The sequence below is a fragment of the Rousettus aegyptiacus genome, unplaced genomic scaffold (genome assembly GCF_014176215.1).
Source record: "Rousettus aegyptiacus isolate mRouAeg1 unplaced genomic scaffold, mRouAeg1.p scaffold_m13_p_5, whole genome shotgun sequence".
Lineage (NCBI taxonomy): Eukaryota > Metazoa > Chordata > Mammalia > Chiroptera > Pteropodidae > Rousettus > Rousettus aegyptiacus.
The window spans coordinates 49,134,555-49,148,194 of NW_023416308.1; positions in this window are offsets into that span (position 1 = coordinate 49,134,555).

A 13,640-nucleotide genomic window follows, 5' to 3' on the forward strand; every position below is an offset into this window, starting at 1 on the left:
CATGCCTTTCTTAAAACTGGAAAATAGTGAATTCAAAATTTATCTCTTAAAACTGGAACCGTTTTAAAGTATATTTTTGCCCAAATAGAATTTTCAACAATTTTACTTTCTGTTCATTCCCACATCTAAACTTATAATATTGTTATTATCCTTGTTTTGGAAGAAGAGGCACGCCTTTTCAGAATGTGTTGAATACCCTGCTACTTAGGATTTTTGGACTTTTTTCCAACAGTTGATCTTTATTTCATAGCATTATACCTCATATCTCTGCCTTCTAATTGTTTCTACTACTCAGCCTATAAATACGCTCAAGCATCCCCTATCCTAAAACCAACATCTCTTCATTATGACTCTCCTTTAGATTTTTGCTTCCTACATTATTCTCCTTTTCAAACATTAGGAAAGAACCATTTATTCTCATTTTTCACTCACCAGTGAGCCTTCAACAACCCTCTCCTACTACACACCTGAAATTGCTTTCGATAAGCTTACCAGGGGCTTTCTAACAAAGTTGTGTCACCATTGTGTGTTGTTCCCTGCCCCCTCTCACCTTTCCAGTTATCATTCTTTTTGACCTCCTGGTAGCTTTTGTTTATTGTCCTCTGTTGCTGAAAGCTGAGTGGCTGACCTAACCCTCAGCCACAGTTCTCTTGTAGTCCTCCTCTACTTAGGGATAGCTAAGTGAGACATAAATAGGGCTTCCGACAAGGAACTGGCACCACCTATTACCCTTTACCCTTTCTCTTCCCCTACCCACTCCCATGCCCGCTCCACACTTGGAAAGTGTATCAACCATCTTGTGACCATAAATATGAAGGATAGATGTTAAAGATGTTAGGAGAGAGAGAGAGAGAGGAAGAGCCTCAATCCCTAATGAACTTGTTGATCTGTTATACAAGTTCTGGACATGTTATTGTTTGTGACAAATAAATCAATACCTGTTTAAGCTACTGCTGGTTGGATTTTCTATAAGTGCAACCTGAAAACTCTTATTTCTTGGCTTCTACAAAAGCATTCTCTCCCAGCTTCCTGTTATTTATACACTTCTTCACTGACACCTATTTCTGTGATACATTTCTTAAATATCAAAGTTCCTAAGAGATCCATCCTTTCTTTTTACCCTCTTCTCCCCCCTTTTTTCGCCCATTTATTATGAGCTCTTTGTGGTGACTTCATCTACTCCAGTGACTTCAGTTACTCTTTTACCCAAACATGACCTCTCTCCAACCTCAGCTTTATCTTCACATTTCAGACTCAACACATCTGTGTTGGTTAGGATTTTTTGAAATGAACTCCAGTTAGGGACATATAAAAAGTTGAGTGAACTTATTATAAGGATACAGAGGAACTTTTACAGAATCCACAGGCAGGAATGCAGCTGCTATTAGAAAGGGATTGGAACCAGAAAAGGAAAAGCCGTAAGGAACTCAAGTAGCATGTGCCTCTATCTCTCATATTTACTTCTTTCTAACATCTGCTTAATTCTTATTTCTCTGCAAACCAGTTTTCTTTGCTGCTTAGTCTATATGGAAGGCTAAAGTTGCTGCAGTTTCCATATTAGGTATCTAGATACATACAGACCGATTTCCATTTCTCTGTAGAGACAATCTAGTTGGCCTAGTTTGGAACAGGTGTTCATAACAAAGAGATATGGCCAGTGGGACAGGAACGGGTAGCAAGCCAATCCCTTTGGATGAGATACATGGGGTATTAGCAGTCCTGGAGAAAAGACAGGTCAATGCCTTCCCTTTTTGTCAAAAATATATTCTCCATAATGTCCAAAAGTGAACTCAGTAGTTTTCTTGCCATGTTTTCTTTTCCTATATATTACAGGTTAGTTAATGGCTTTAGTGTCTATCTATTCTAGCTCCTTAGATGAGAGTATGGTTTTGAATTTGTGCTCTGTATCCATCTTGGACTCCTCCCTCTCCATATTCAGCCAATCATTAAATCTTGTTGCTTTTACCTCATCAACATCTTTCAGATTTATTATATTTCTGAAATCTCCACTGTCACTATCTCATTCAGTCTCATCACTTTAGACTGTACTGCTCAATAGCTTTTGTATTAGTTTCCTAGGGCTGCTGTATCAAAGTACCAAAAAACAGAGTGGCTTAAAATAAAATTGGCCTTCTGTATCTGTGGGTTTCATATTCATGGATTCAAACAAATTGGGATTGAAAATATGCACATTAAAAAAATGTTACCTTGTTGCTGATATGTGCTATGTGGGCCTATGATGGTTGCATCTGTACTGAACAGAACATGTAGAGACCTTTATTCCTTGCTATTATTCCCTAAACAATACAGTATAACAACGTTTACATAGAATTTAAATTGTATCAGGTATTATAAGCAATCTAGAGATAATTTAAAGTATACGGGAGGATGTGCATAGGTTACATGCAAATACCATGCCATTTTATATAAGGGACTTGAGCATTCTCAGATTTTGGTCTCGAGGAGCCCCTGGAACCAATCCTCTGCATATGCCGAGGGATGACTGTAACAGGAATTTTGTCTCACAGTGCTAGAGGCTAAAAATCCAAAATCAAGGTGTCTGCAGTGTTGGTTCCTTCTGAGTCCTTTGAGGGAGAATCTGTTTTGTCCCTCTTTCTTAGCTTCTGGTGGTTTCCTGGCAATCTTTGGCATTCCTTGTTGTGCAGATATATCACCTCGGGCCTTCACCTTTACATGGCATTTTCCCTGTGTCTCATCATGTAGTCTTCCATTTTGTGAATGTCTGTATCTGTGTCCAAATTCCCCCTTTCTTACAAGGACACTAATCTTATTGGACTAAGGCCCACCCTAATGATTTATCTTAACTTCATCATCTGCAAAGACTGTTTCCAAATAAGGCCCATTCTGAAGTACTGGAGGTAGGACAGATTTCAACATATCTTTTTTGGAGGATACAATTCAACCCATAATAGCCTCCCATTTAGTATCTACATTGCTTCCAAAATTACTTTATTAAACTCTTTGATGACTCATTCACCCTAGGATAAAGTCTAAATATCTAATCATGTCACATATGACCAATCGTAATGTGGTATCCATGATCTAGTCAGTGATTTCTCTCTATGATATGCTATTCATCCTATACTATCCCCACCCCCTCTTCCCCACCATCGAGCTAGTCTCTCCTCTCCTTAGATCCCTTTAACCCTTCATCTGGTCAGCAAATTTCTATTCATCTTTCGAGGTGCAGAAAAAATGTCATCTCCCCATTGCAGTCTTTCTAAACCGTTTATACCCCAAGAAGAATCGATTTCTCCCTTCAACTATGTTCCTATAGTAGTTAAGCAAAGACTACTCTGTGCTTCTATGATATCTCTTATATCTTCTTTAATGTATCTCATATTGAATTATGGCTACTGGTTTAACTATCTCTCTTGCTTGCTTGTAAGTTCCCAAGGCCACAGGAACTTGATTCATTAATTTATTTCCCCAGCACATACACAACTTCCATGAGTGGAAATAAACCATTAACCGGAATTCTCTATAAACTTAAGCTTCTATATGTGCAATGTGCACACAATCTGATGAGCTTCATGATGAACTAGAATTAATTAGTTTTATGCTTACTGAAATTTAGCTTTGAATAATCCATGAATAACTTTAACTTAAAGTATATAATCCAATAAAGTATATTGGATTATGCATGCTAAATATAAATAATTTAATATTTTAATTAAAAATGTTATGTTATGTTGTGTTTATAAAAGTGTAAACTTATAAAATAAGGCAGGTAGGTAGGGCACATTTAGTTTAAGAAAGCTGCGTAAGCTGTTACTAAGGATAATCTACTTTAATACATTTTTTAAAAAGAAAATGAAAATATGGGAACAACTTGAAAGGAGAATCTAGTCTTTTTTTTTTTTTTTTTTTTTTTTTTGCTTATTAAAATACAGTCAAGAGACCTGTATTCAGGTCCAAGCATTGCCATTAACTTTGGGGGAGGGCATTTATAAATTACTTACTCTTTCTGGGTTCGTTTCCTCAGCAACACACTAGAAAGGTTGAGCTACATCTATGTTTTTGAAACTGAGGGTTGTAAAATTAACTTAGTAGTTAACTACCAGAATTAAAAATAAAACAAAATACCAGAGTACATAGTACATAATAAGGATATTCATTTCATGAAACTTTTGTTTCAGTGATATGTATGTATATGTATGTATGTGTGTATACATATGTCTGTGTGCTGGGTCAAGATGTAAAATTTGTTTCTTTTGAATGAAAGTAAAAAATGTCAAAAGCCATTGAGCTAGATGATCTCTAATGTATCTTTGGCTTTGAGATTCTCTTAAAACTCTCAGAAATCCTCCATATGCTCCTTGTGTTTGCTACATTAAACACTAAGAAGTACTTTACATACTGGGTATAAATGTTACTATTTACAGGTGAGAAAACAACAAAAAGAATCTGCTCCTCAGTCTTCATCACCTTAGTAAATAGTAGCACCATTCTTTTAGGATTTGTATGGGAATTAAAGAAAAAAATTTCTGAGTATAGAGAGTAGAGACAGGGTTTTATCAGTTGCAATTTTTTATTTACCAATTATATTATAATCTTTTGATATCAAGGATTAATTTGATAATAAATTACATTTGTTGTCAAACTGTATATTTTCCTACTGTTTCCACTAGGGGGTCATGAAATAGATTATTGAGAGGTCTGTATGAAGTGATTAAGATCCTCAGTACCCTTACTATCTTGATCCTCACAATCAGACATGGATTAAACTGGAACCAAAGTCTGAGACTGAGCTAAATAGAGTTTTTCCAGGATATATAAATAATGTGGATGGATAAAATTAGAAGTCAACTTGGAATCTATGTTCATGCCATTCCCAATACTCAAACAATTATTATTTGTATCATTACAATTCTTTTCTGTATAGGAAAGGCTATCTAAAGTGAATTAGAAGTCAATTTACACTTTAAAAATGTAATAATCATTTTCTAACTTGTATAGGCGTTATTTTAATTTTGTTATATTTATAATGAGAGGCATCTGAGTGGTAGAATTTCCTCTATATACTCCTCTGTACTTCAAGATAAGACTTTACAGCCACTGCATTAGTGAAGGCCTTTGTCATTGCTCAATTGGACCAATGTCCAATTCCACACCCACCTCCAATACGATGAGCTCATATAAACATAAAGGAGTTTGAATGACCTAAACGAATATGGAGAGGGAGGAAAAAATCCTGAATTGACAAGAGTTTAAACTTGCTATGAAAAAAAATTAAAAAAATAAATAAAATTGCTATGGATGAGAGAAAAAAAAATGGCATAGATGATAGAGGCTATTCATCCCTCTGGCGACCAAATAAAAGTTGTGATGGAAACAAGGAGCAAACAGTAAGGAAAAATCACCTTGGATCTAGATGAACAAGCCATACAACTAGGGAGAAATCTAAGAAATCATCCTGCAACAACAGAAGGCAGGATGGGGCGTGGACGGAAGGCTGCCGAGTCCTGAGAGGCCGAATGGGATGGAGGTAGCGGCAGCGACAGATGCTTCTTAAAAGGGCTGTATCTACGAGAGAACTTTTATGGTGACAGACCTGCTTGCTCTGAGAACCAGGCCGATTTGGCTACGCGGAGACTTATAGGGCAAAATTGAGTTGTCAGAGTGAAGGCCACAGTGAGGCTCTCTCTCTCACCCCAGCAGAAGTGCCAGTGGTATCGTGTTCCCTGTTGGGCCCTGCCCTCTCCCAGTGCATGGACGTAGCCCCACCATAGCAGAGACATCATCAAACTGGATAACAGAGGTCGCTTCGCTCAGAGGATTCCCTGAAACTCTGCCTCCCCCAACTCGCGGCCCCACCCACGCCACCTCCAGCTATATCCTCAGCAGGTCAGGTGCTCCTTGCTGAGCAGCACCTAGACTCACACAGGAGATAGCTGGCCTTTTGAGGCAACTATAAACACAACATCTGTGGATTGCTTGCCGAATCTTAACAGGCGGCCTTGGAGGGGCACAGGCTTGGGCTAAATCTGGCCTGCAGCTGAAACCCTCTCAGGAATGGGCCACTGGATACCTACCACACAAATCCACACTAATAAGACTGGGAGACTAGGAGCTTTGCTTACTACATAGAAACAGAAAAGCAGCCAAAATGGGAAGACAAAGAAGCAGAAACCATATGAGAGAACAGAACAGAGATCCAGAAATAATGGAGTCAAGCAATCTAACAGAAGCAGAGTTCAAAACACTGGTTACAAAGATGCTCAATGAACATATGGGAAGGGTAGATGAATTCAGTGAGAATTTCAACAAGAGATAAAAAACATAAATATGGAAATGGAAATTATAAAAGGGAATCAGTCTGAAATAAAGAACACATTATCTGAGATAAGAAGTATATTAAGCGGAATAAACAGAGGAATAAACAAAGTGAATAAAGAAGAGGATCAAATGCCCTATCTAGAGGATGAGAAAGCCAAGGATACTCAATCAGAATGGCAAGAATAAAGATACCAAGACTATAATAATATTCTAAGGAGCCTATGGGACATGATTAAAAATAAAAATATCCATCTCATTGGGATACCGGAAGGAAAATAAAATGTTGAACAGCTATTTGAAGATATAATGATGGAAAACTTCCCTAACCTGGTGAAGCAAATAGACATATGTGAAGGACCTATATAATGAAAACCATAAGACCCTATTAAAAGAAATCGAAGAAGATACAAAGAAATGGAAAGATATTTCGTGTTAGTGGATGAGAAGAATCAACAGTTAAAATGACCATATTACCTAAAGCATTATACAGATTTAATGGAGTCCCCATCAAAATCCCATTGGCATTTTTTAATGAAGTAGAATAAAAAATCATCAGATTTGTATGGAAGCACAAAAGACCCGAAATTGCCAAAGCCATCCTGACAACAAAGACCGAGGCTGGAGGCATCACTCTGCCCAACTTCAAATTATACTACAAAGCGACAGTAATCAAAACAGCATGGTATTGTCAGCAAAACAGACCCACTGATCAGTGGAACAGATATGAGAGTCCAGAAGTAAACACATATTTATACAGGCAAACAATTTTTGGCAAAAAAAGCCAAAAACATACGATGGAGAAAGGAAAGACTCTTCAACAAGTGATGCTGGGAAAACTGGAAAGCTGCCTGCAAAACAATGAAACTGGACTGTTGTCTATCACCACACACCAAAATTAACTCAAAATGGATTAAGGACCTGAATATAAGACCTGAAACAATGAAATTCATAGGAGAAAACATAGGAACTAAACTCAAGGACCTTGGACTTAAAGAGGATTTTAGGAATTTGACCTCAAAGGCAAGGGAAGTAAAAGCAAAAATAAATAAATGGGACTACATCAAACCAAAAAGTTTTTGCTTAGAAAAAGAAACCATCAACAAGGTAAAGAGACAACCATCCAAAGGGGAAAATATATTTACAAACAACACCTCCAATAAGGGCCTAATATCCAAAATATACAAAGAACTCATACGACTCAATAACAACAAAAACAAACAAACAATACAATCAAAAAATGGGCAGAGGACTTGAACCGACACTTCTCCCTAGAGGACATACAAATGGCCAACAAATATATAAAAAAGATGCTCAACATCACTAGCTATTAGGGAAATGCAATTCAAAACCAAAATGAGATACCATCTGACTCCTGTTAGAATGGCTATAATCAATAAGACAAGTAATAACAAATGTTGGAGAGGATTTGGAGCAAAAGGAAGCCTCATACACTACTGGTGGAACTGCAAATAGGTACAGCCACTATGGATAACAGTACAGAGGTTCCTCAAAAAATTGAGAATTGACCTACCATATGATCTAGCGATCCATCTACTGGGAATTTACCCCAAAGATTTGAAAACTCATATATATAAAGATATTTGCACACCGATGTTCATAGCAGCATTATTCACAGTGGCCAGGACATGGAAGCAACTGAAGTGTTCTATGACAAACAATTGGATAAAGAAGCTGTGGTACATATATGCAATAGAATACTACTTAGCCATAAGAAGAGATGAAATACTGCCATTTGCAACAACATGGATAGACCTTGAAATAATCATTCTAAGTGAAATAAGCCAGACCGAAAAAGTTAAAAATAACATGATATCACTTATATGTGGGATATAAACCTAAAAGCAACCAATGAGCAGGACAAACGAACTGAGACTCATGGACATGGACAATGGACAAGTGGTTACCAGAACGGAGGGAGTAGAGGGAAGATGAGTAATAAGAAAATAAGAAATAAGAAAATAAAATGTTAAAAAATTATGTATGTATAGTATGAAAAAAATAAATAAACTGGAATTTAAAAAAAATAGACATACAACCCTAGAATGCTCAGAGGGTCCCCAAATCCAGGGATCCAAAGAGGCCCACACCACGGCCCACACCACATCATAATTAAAATGTCAAAAGTTAAATACAAAAAGAGAGTCTTCAATGCAGCAAGAGATAGCAGATAGTTGCCTACAAAGGAGCACCCATAAGACTGGCAGCTGATTTCTCAAAAGGAATTTATCACTACCGGGCCATTATTATAGGAAATGTTGGAGGGACTTCTTTAAGAAGAAAAAAACATATATCAAAAACAGGAATAAAGAATGGTAACAACTACATCCTATCAATAAGTACCTGAAATGGAAAAGAATTAAGCGCTCCCACCAAAAGATAGAGTAGCTGAATGGATAAGAAAATAAGAGCCCTACATATGCTGTCTACAAGAGACTCACTTCCGATTAAAAGACACACAGAGACTAAAAGTAAGGGAGTGGAAAGCAGATGTTGCCTTGATGGACCTAGAAAGTGTTTAACTCAGACAGAGAAAGATAAATACTATATGATTTCACTAATATGAGGAATCTAAGGAACAAAAAGAACAAACTAATCAAAAAAAATTCACAAATATAGTGGACAATTTGGTGATGGACAGAGGGGAGAGGGGTTGTGGGGCTGAGAGAATGAGGTGAAGGTTTAAAGAAGTTCAAATTAGTAGTTTATGGATGGTCACATAGGGATGGGGATCATGGCATAGGGAATGCCATTAACATTAATATGTTGGCTAGGTGGAGGGCTAGGGGAGGGAGGGAGCAATTGGGGTGATAGTTTTATGAATTACATAGATATCTAACCAATGTACTGTATACTTGAAACTAATTAAAATAAATACATTAATTTAAAAAGAAACCTGCTATGGCTACAGAAAAATAGCCTAAATAACTACATTAAGTCATTAGTTGAAATGGAGGCTAAAAATAATGACTACCTCGAGTTGTAGAAAGATAAACTTATAGTTCATTTGCATGCCTACGACAGTAGATTAAAGACATCTTGCCTGCTGAAAAACACTCCAGTAAACTATGGACATTCATTCAGGCACAACATGTCTGTGAATCTCAGGACTTCTATAAGAACTATATACAGAAGTAGTGAATGAAAAACTACAATAAGAATAGCTGCATTTTTCCATGTCATCTCTCTGGAATGCCCATTTTGGACTTCTTATATCAGCCAGTAGTAGTCTTGTAATAGCTTCTATTTGCCTCTAGTGCTTCAGAAATCATTCAGGTTGACCAAATTCTGGTCCATTCTGCCTTGTATATGTTTTTCAAGTCTGTCTCCTCTTTGCCCTCCCGAATACTGTTTGCTCTGATTTTGATCCTCATCTCTTGTTAGAATTGCTACAAGCTCAATTCCCCTGGTGTTGCCCACCTCCCAAATAGCCTTCATATCACTTGAAGAATTTTTCTAACATACACAATAATCGAATCATATTATGTTTAGTTCAAATGATTGCGGATCCCCCCTGTATATACATGCAACACTGCTTAAAGAATAAAAACAGAAATTAATTAGGATGGCATAAAAGACATGTTTTGGCACCATTAGAGTTTCCTTCTTCTACTTCTATTTGCTCTTCCATTATTATACTATAGATAGCTACTGAAATATCGTGATATAACTCAACACAATACACTTTGCATGGTTGAGGATTAGGCTGTGAGTGACAGAAAAAGAAAAACGATAATTAATAATGGTTTAAACAAGTTGGAGATTTATCTCTCTTTCATGTAAAAAAGCATAAAGGAATATCCAGGACTAATAAGGCAGTTTTACAAAGGTAGGGAACTAGTCCCTGTCTATACTGTTTAGACATGCTGTACCTATGGCTTTTACCTCCAAAATGGCTGCTTAAGCACCAGCCATTACATCCATCTTTTAGCAAACCAGAAGAGGGAGGGGTGAAGTGTGCACCCTCTGAGTGATTCTTAGTGAATCCCAGAACTTTAATGAAAGCAATTAATAATGAGACTATCTTGTTCAGTTGGATTTAAAGTTGTGAAGCTGATGAGTACAGTCTCCTTGCCACCCTGAGGAGAGAACAGGCCTAAAAGTGGAGGCAATGTGGGGGAGCAGAGATTCTTAAATGCAAAAAAGAAACTAAGATCTTTTGATATTGTCTGATCCCCAGCATCAAGCTGTAGCTAAAGCAAGATGTACCCTTGAATTTTTAAATTACAGGCATACCTCGTTTTGTGTTTTTGTCTTTATTGAAATGTAATAGACAATTAGTTGCTTGTATTTACATTGTACAATTCAGAGTTTTTCTCCCACTTATAGTTGGCATACAATAATATACCAGTTTCAGTTGTATAGCATAGTGATCAGAGATCCATATAACTCACAAAGTGATCACCCCACTAAATCTAGTACCCCTCTTCCTCCTTACATGTTTATTACATTATTAACCATCTTCCCCATGCTACACTCTACATCTCCATGTCTACTCCGCAACTATCCATGTGTACCTCTTAATCCTTTTGCCTTTTTTTGTCCCACCAACTCCCCTCCCATCTAGTATCCCTCTAAATATTCTCTGTATCTATGAGTTTATTTCCACTTTTGTTGTTGTTGTCGTCGTCTTTGAATTTGTTCTTCATTCCACATGTACGTGAAATCACGCAATATTTATCTTTCCCTATCTGACCTATTTCATTCAGCACAATACCTTCTAGGTCCATCAAGGCAATATCTTCTTTCCACTCCCTTACTTTTAGTCTCTGTGTGTCTTTTAATCGGAAGTGAGTCTCTTGTAGACAGCATATGTAGGACTCTTATTTTCTTATCCATTCAGCCACTCTATCTTTTGGTGGGAGCGCTTAATTCTTTTCCATTTCAGGTACTTATTGATAGGATGTAGTTGTTACCATTCTTTATTCCTGTTTTTGATATATGTTTTTTTCTTCTTAAAGAAGTCCCTCCAACATTTCCTATAATAATGGCCCAGTAGTGATAAATTCTTTTTGAGAAATCAGCTGCCAGTCTTATGGGTGCTCCTTTGTAGGCAACTATCTGCTATCTCTTGCTGCATTGAAGACTCTCTTTTTGTATTTAACTTTTGACATTTTAATTATGATGTGGTGTGGGCCGTGGTGTGGGCCTCTTTGGATCCCTGGTTTTTGGGATTCTCTGTGCTTTCTGGGGTTATATGTCTATTTCCTTCACCAGGTTAGGGAAGTTTTCATTATTTCTTCAACCATATATTCAACTTCTTGTTCTCCCTTTTCAGGTACCCCTATGACACTGATACATTTACCTTTAATAGTGTCCTATAGGCTCCTTTATTATTATTATTATTATTATTATTATTATTATTATTATTATTATTAGTGTGGTGGCTTCTTTTTTCTTGCTATTCTGATTGAGTGTCCTTGGTTTTCCCATTCTCTAGATAGGGCATTTGATCCTCTTCTTTATTCACTTTGTTTATTCCTTGGTTTATTCCACTTAATATACTTCTTATCTCAGATAATGTGTTCTTCACTTCAGACTGGTTCTCTTTTATAATTTCCATTTCCATGTTTATGTTTTTTATCTCTTGTTGAAAGTCTCACTGAATTCATCTACCCTTCCCATATGTTCACTGAGCATCTTTATAACCAGTGTTTTGAACTCTGCATCTGTTAGATTGCTTGACTCCATTATTTCTGGATCTCTGTTTTGTTCTCTCATATGGTTTCTGCTTCTTTGTCTTCCCATTTTGGCTGCTTTTCTGTTTCTATGTAGTAAGCAAAGCTCCTAGTCTCCCAGTCTTATTAGTGTGGATTTGTGTGGTAGGTATCCAGTGGCCCATTCCTGAGAGGGTTTCAGCTGCAGGCTAGATTTAGCCCAAGCCTGTGCCCCTCTGAGGCCACCTGTTAAGATTCAGTAAGCAATCCACAGATGCTGTGCTTATAGTTGTCTCAAAAAGCCACTGCACAAACCAAGGCCAGCCACCTCCTGTGTGAGTCTAGGCACTGCTCAGAAAGGCGCACCTGACTTACTGAGGCTACACCTGGATGTGGTGTGGGTGAGGCCATGAGCTGGGGGAGGCAGAGTTTCAGGGAATCCTCTGGGTGGAGCGACCTCTATTATCCAGTGATGACATCATGGCTATGGTGGCACTGAGTCCATGCACTGTGAGAGGGCAGGGCTCAACAGGGAACAATGGATACCACTGGCGCTTCTATACAGAGTAAACCTCACTTTGGCCCTCACTCTAAGATCTCAGCTCTGTAAGTCCCTGGTGCCCCCTGCACTCAGCCAAATAGGCACTGGTGCTCAGAGCAAGCAGGTCTGTCACTGTGAAAATTTGCTCACAGATGCTTTCCCTTTAAGAGGCATCTGCAGCTGCTGGCTGCTTCTACCCCTCAGGACTGGGCAGCCTCACATCCTCAACCTGTCCTACCTTCTGCCATTGCAGGGTGATTTCTTAGATTTCTCCCTAGTTGTATGGCTTGTTCATCTATATCCCGGGCAACTTTTCCTAGCTGTTTGCTCCTTGTTTCTGTCATAACTTTGATTTGGTCAACAGAGGGATGAACAGAGCCTCTATCATCTATGCCATTTTTTTCCCACCTTCCCAGGCATACCTTGTTTTATTGAACTTCCTTTTATTGTGCTTTGCAGACATTGCATTTTTAACAATTTGAAGGTTTTAATAACCCTGCGTTGAGCAAATCTATCGGTGCCATTTTTCTAAAAGCATTTGCTCACTTTATATCTTGGGGTCACATTTTAGTAGTTCTTGCAATATTTAAAATTTTTTCATTATAATTATATTTGTTATGGTGATAGGCGATCAGTGATCTTTGATGTTATTATTGTAATTGCTTTGGACCACCATAAACCATGCCCGTGTAAGACAGCAAACAATCAATTGAATGTTGTATGTGTTCTGATTGCTCCACCAACTGGCTGCCTCATCTCTTTCCCTCCCCTCAGGCCTTTATTCCTTGAGATACAATATTGATATTAGGCCAGTTAATAACCCAGCAATGGTCTCTATGTGTTTAAATGAAAATAAGAGTCAACCAATGTGGCAAACTTCATTGTTGTCTTATTTTAACCCTTTTCTCGTTTGCCCCGAGAATACTCACCAGCAGCGCTTGTAGCTGCAGCATTTACCCCAAGGATTACTGTCTTAACCTTACTTCTAAAGTTTTCCATGAAATGTCTCACTTTTATTATTATTTTTCTCATCACTCTAATATATTGGAAACAAACGACATCATTCTATTTATAGCATTCTGTTTTTAGTAATTTGATCACGGAAAATGTCAGATCCTAGAAAA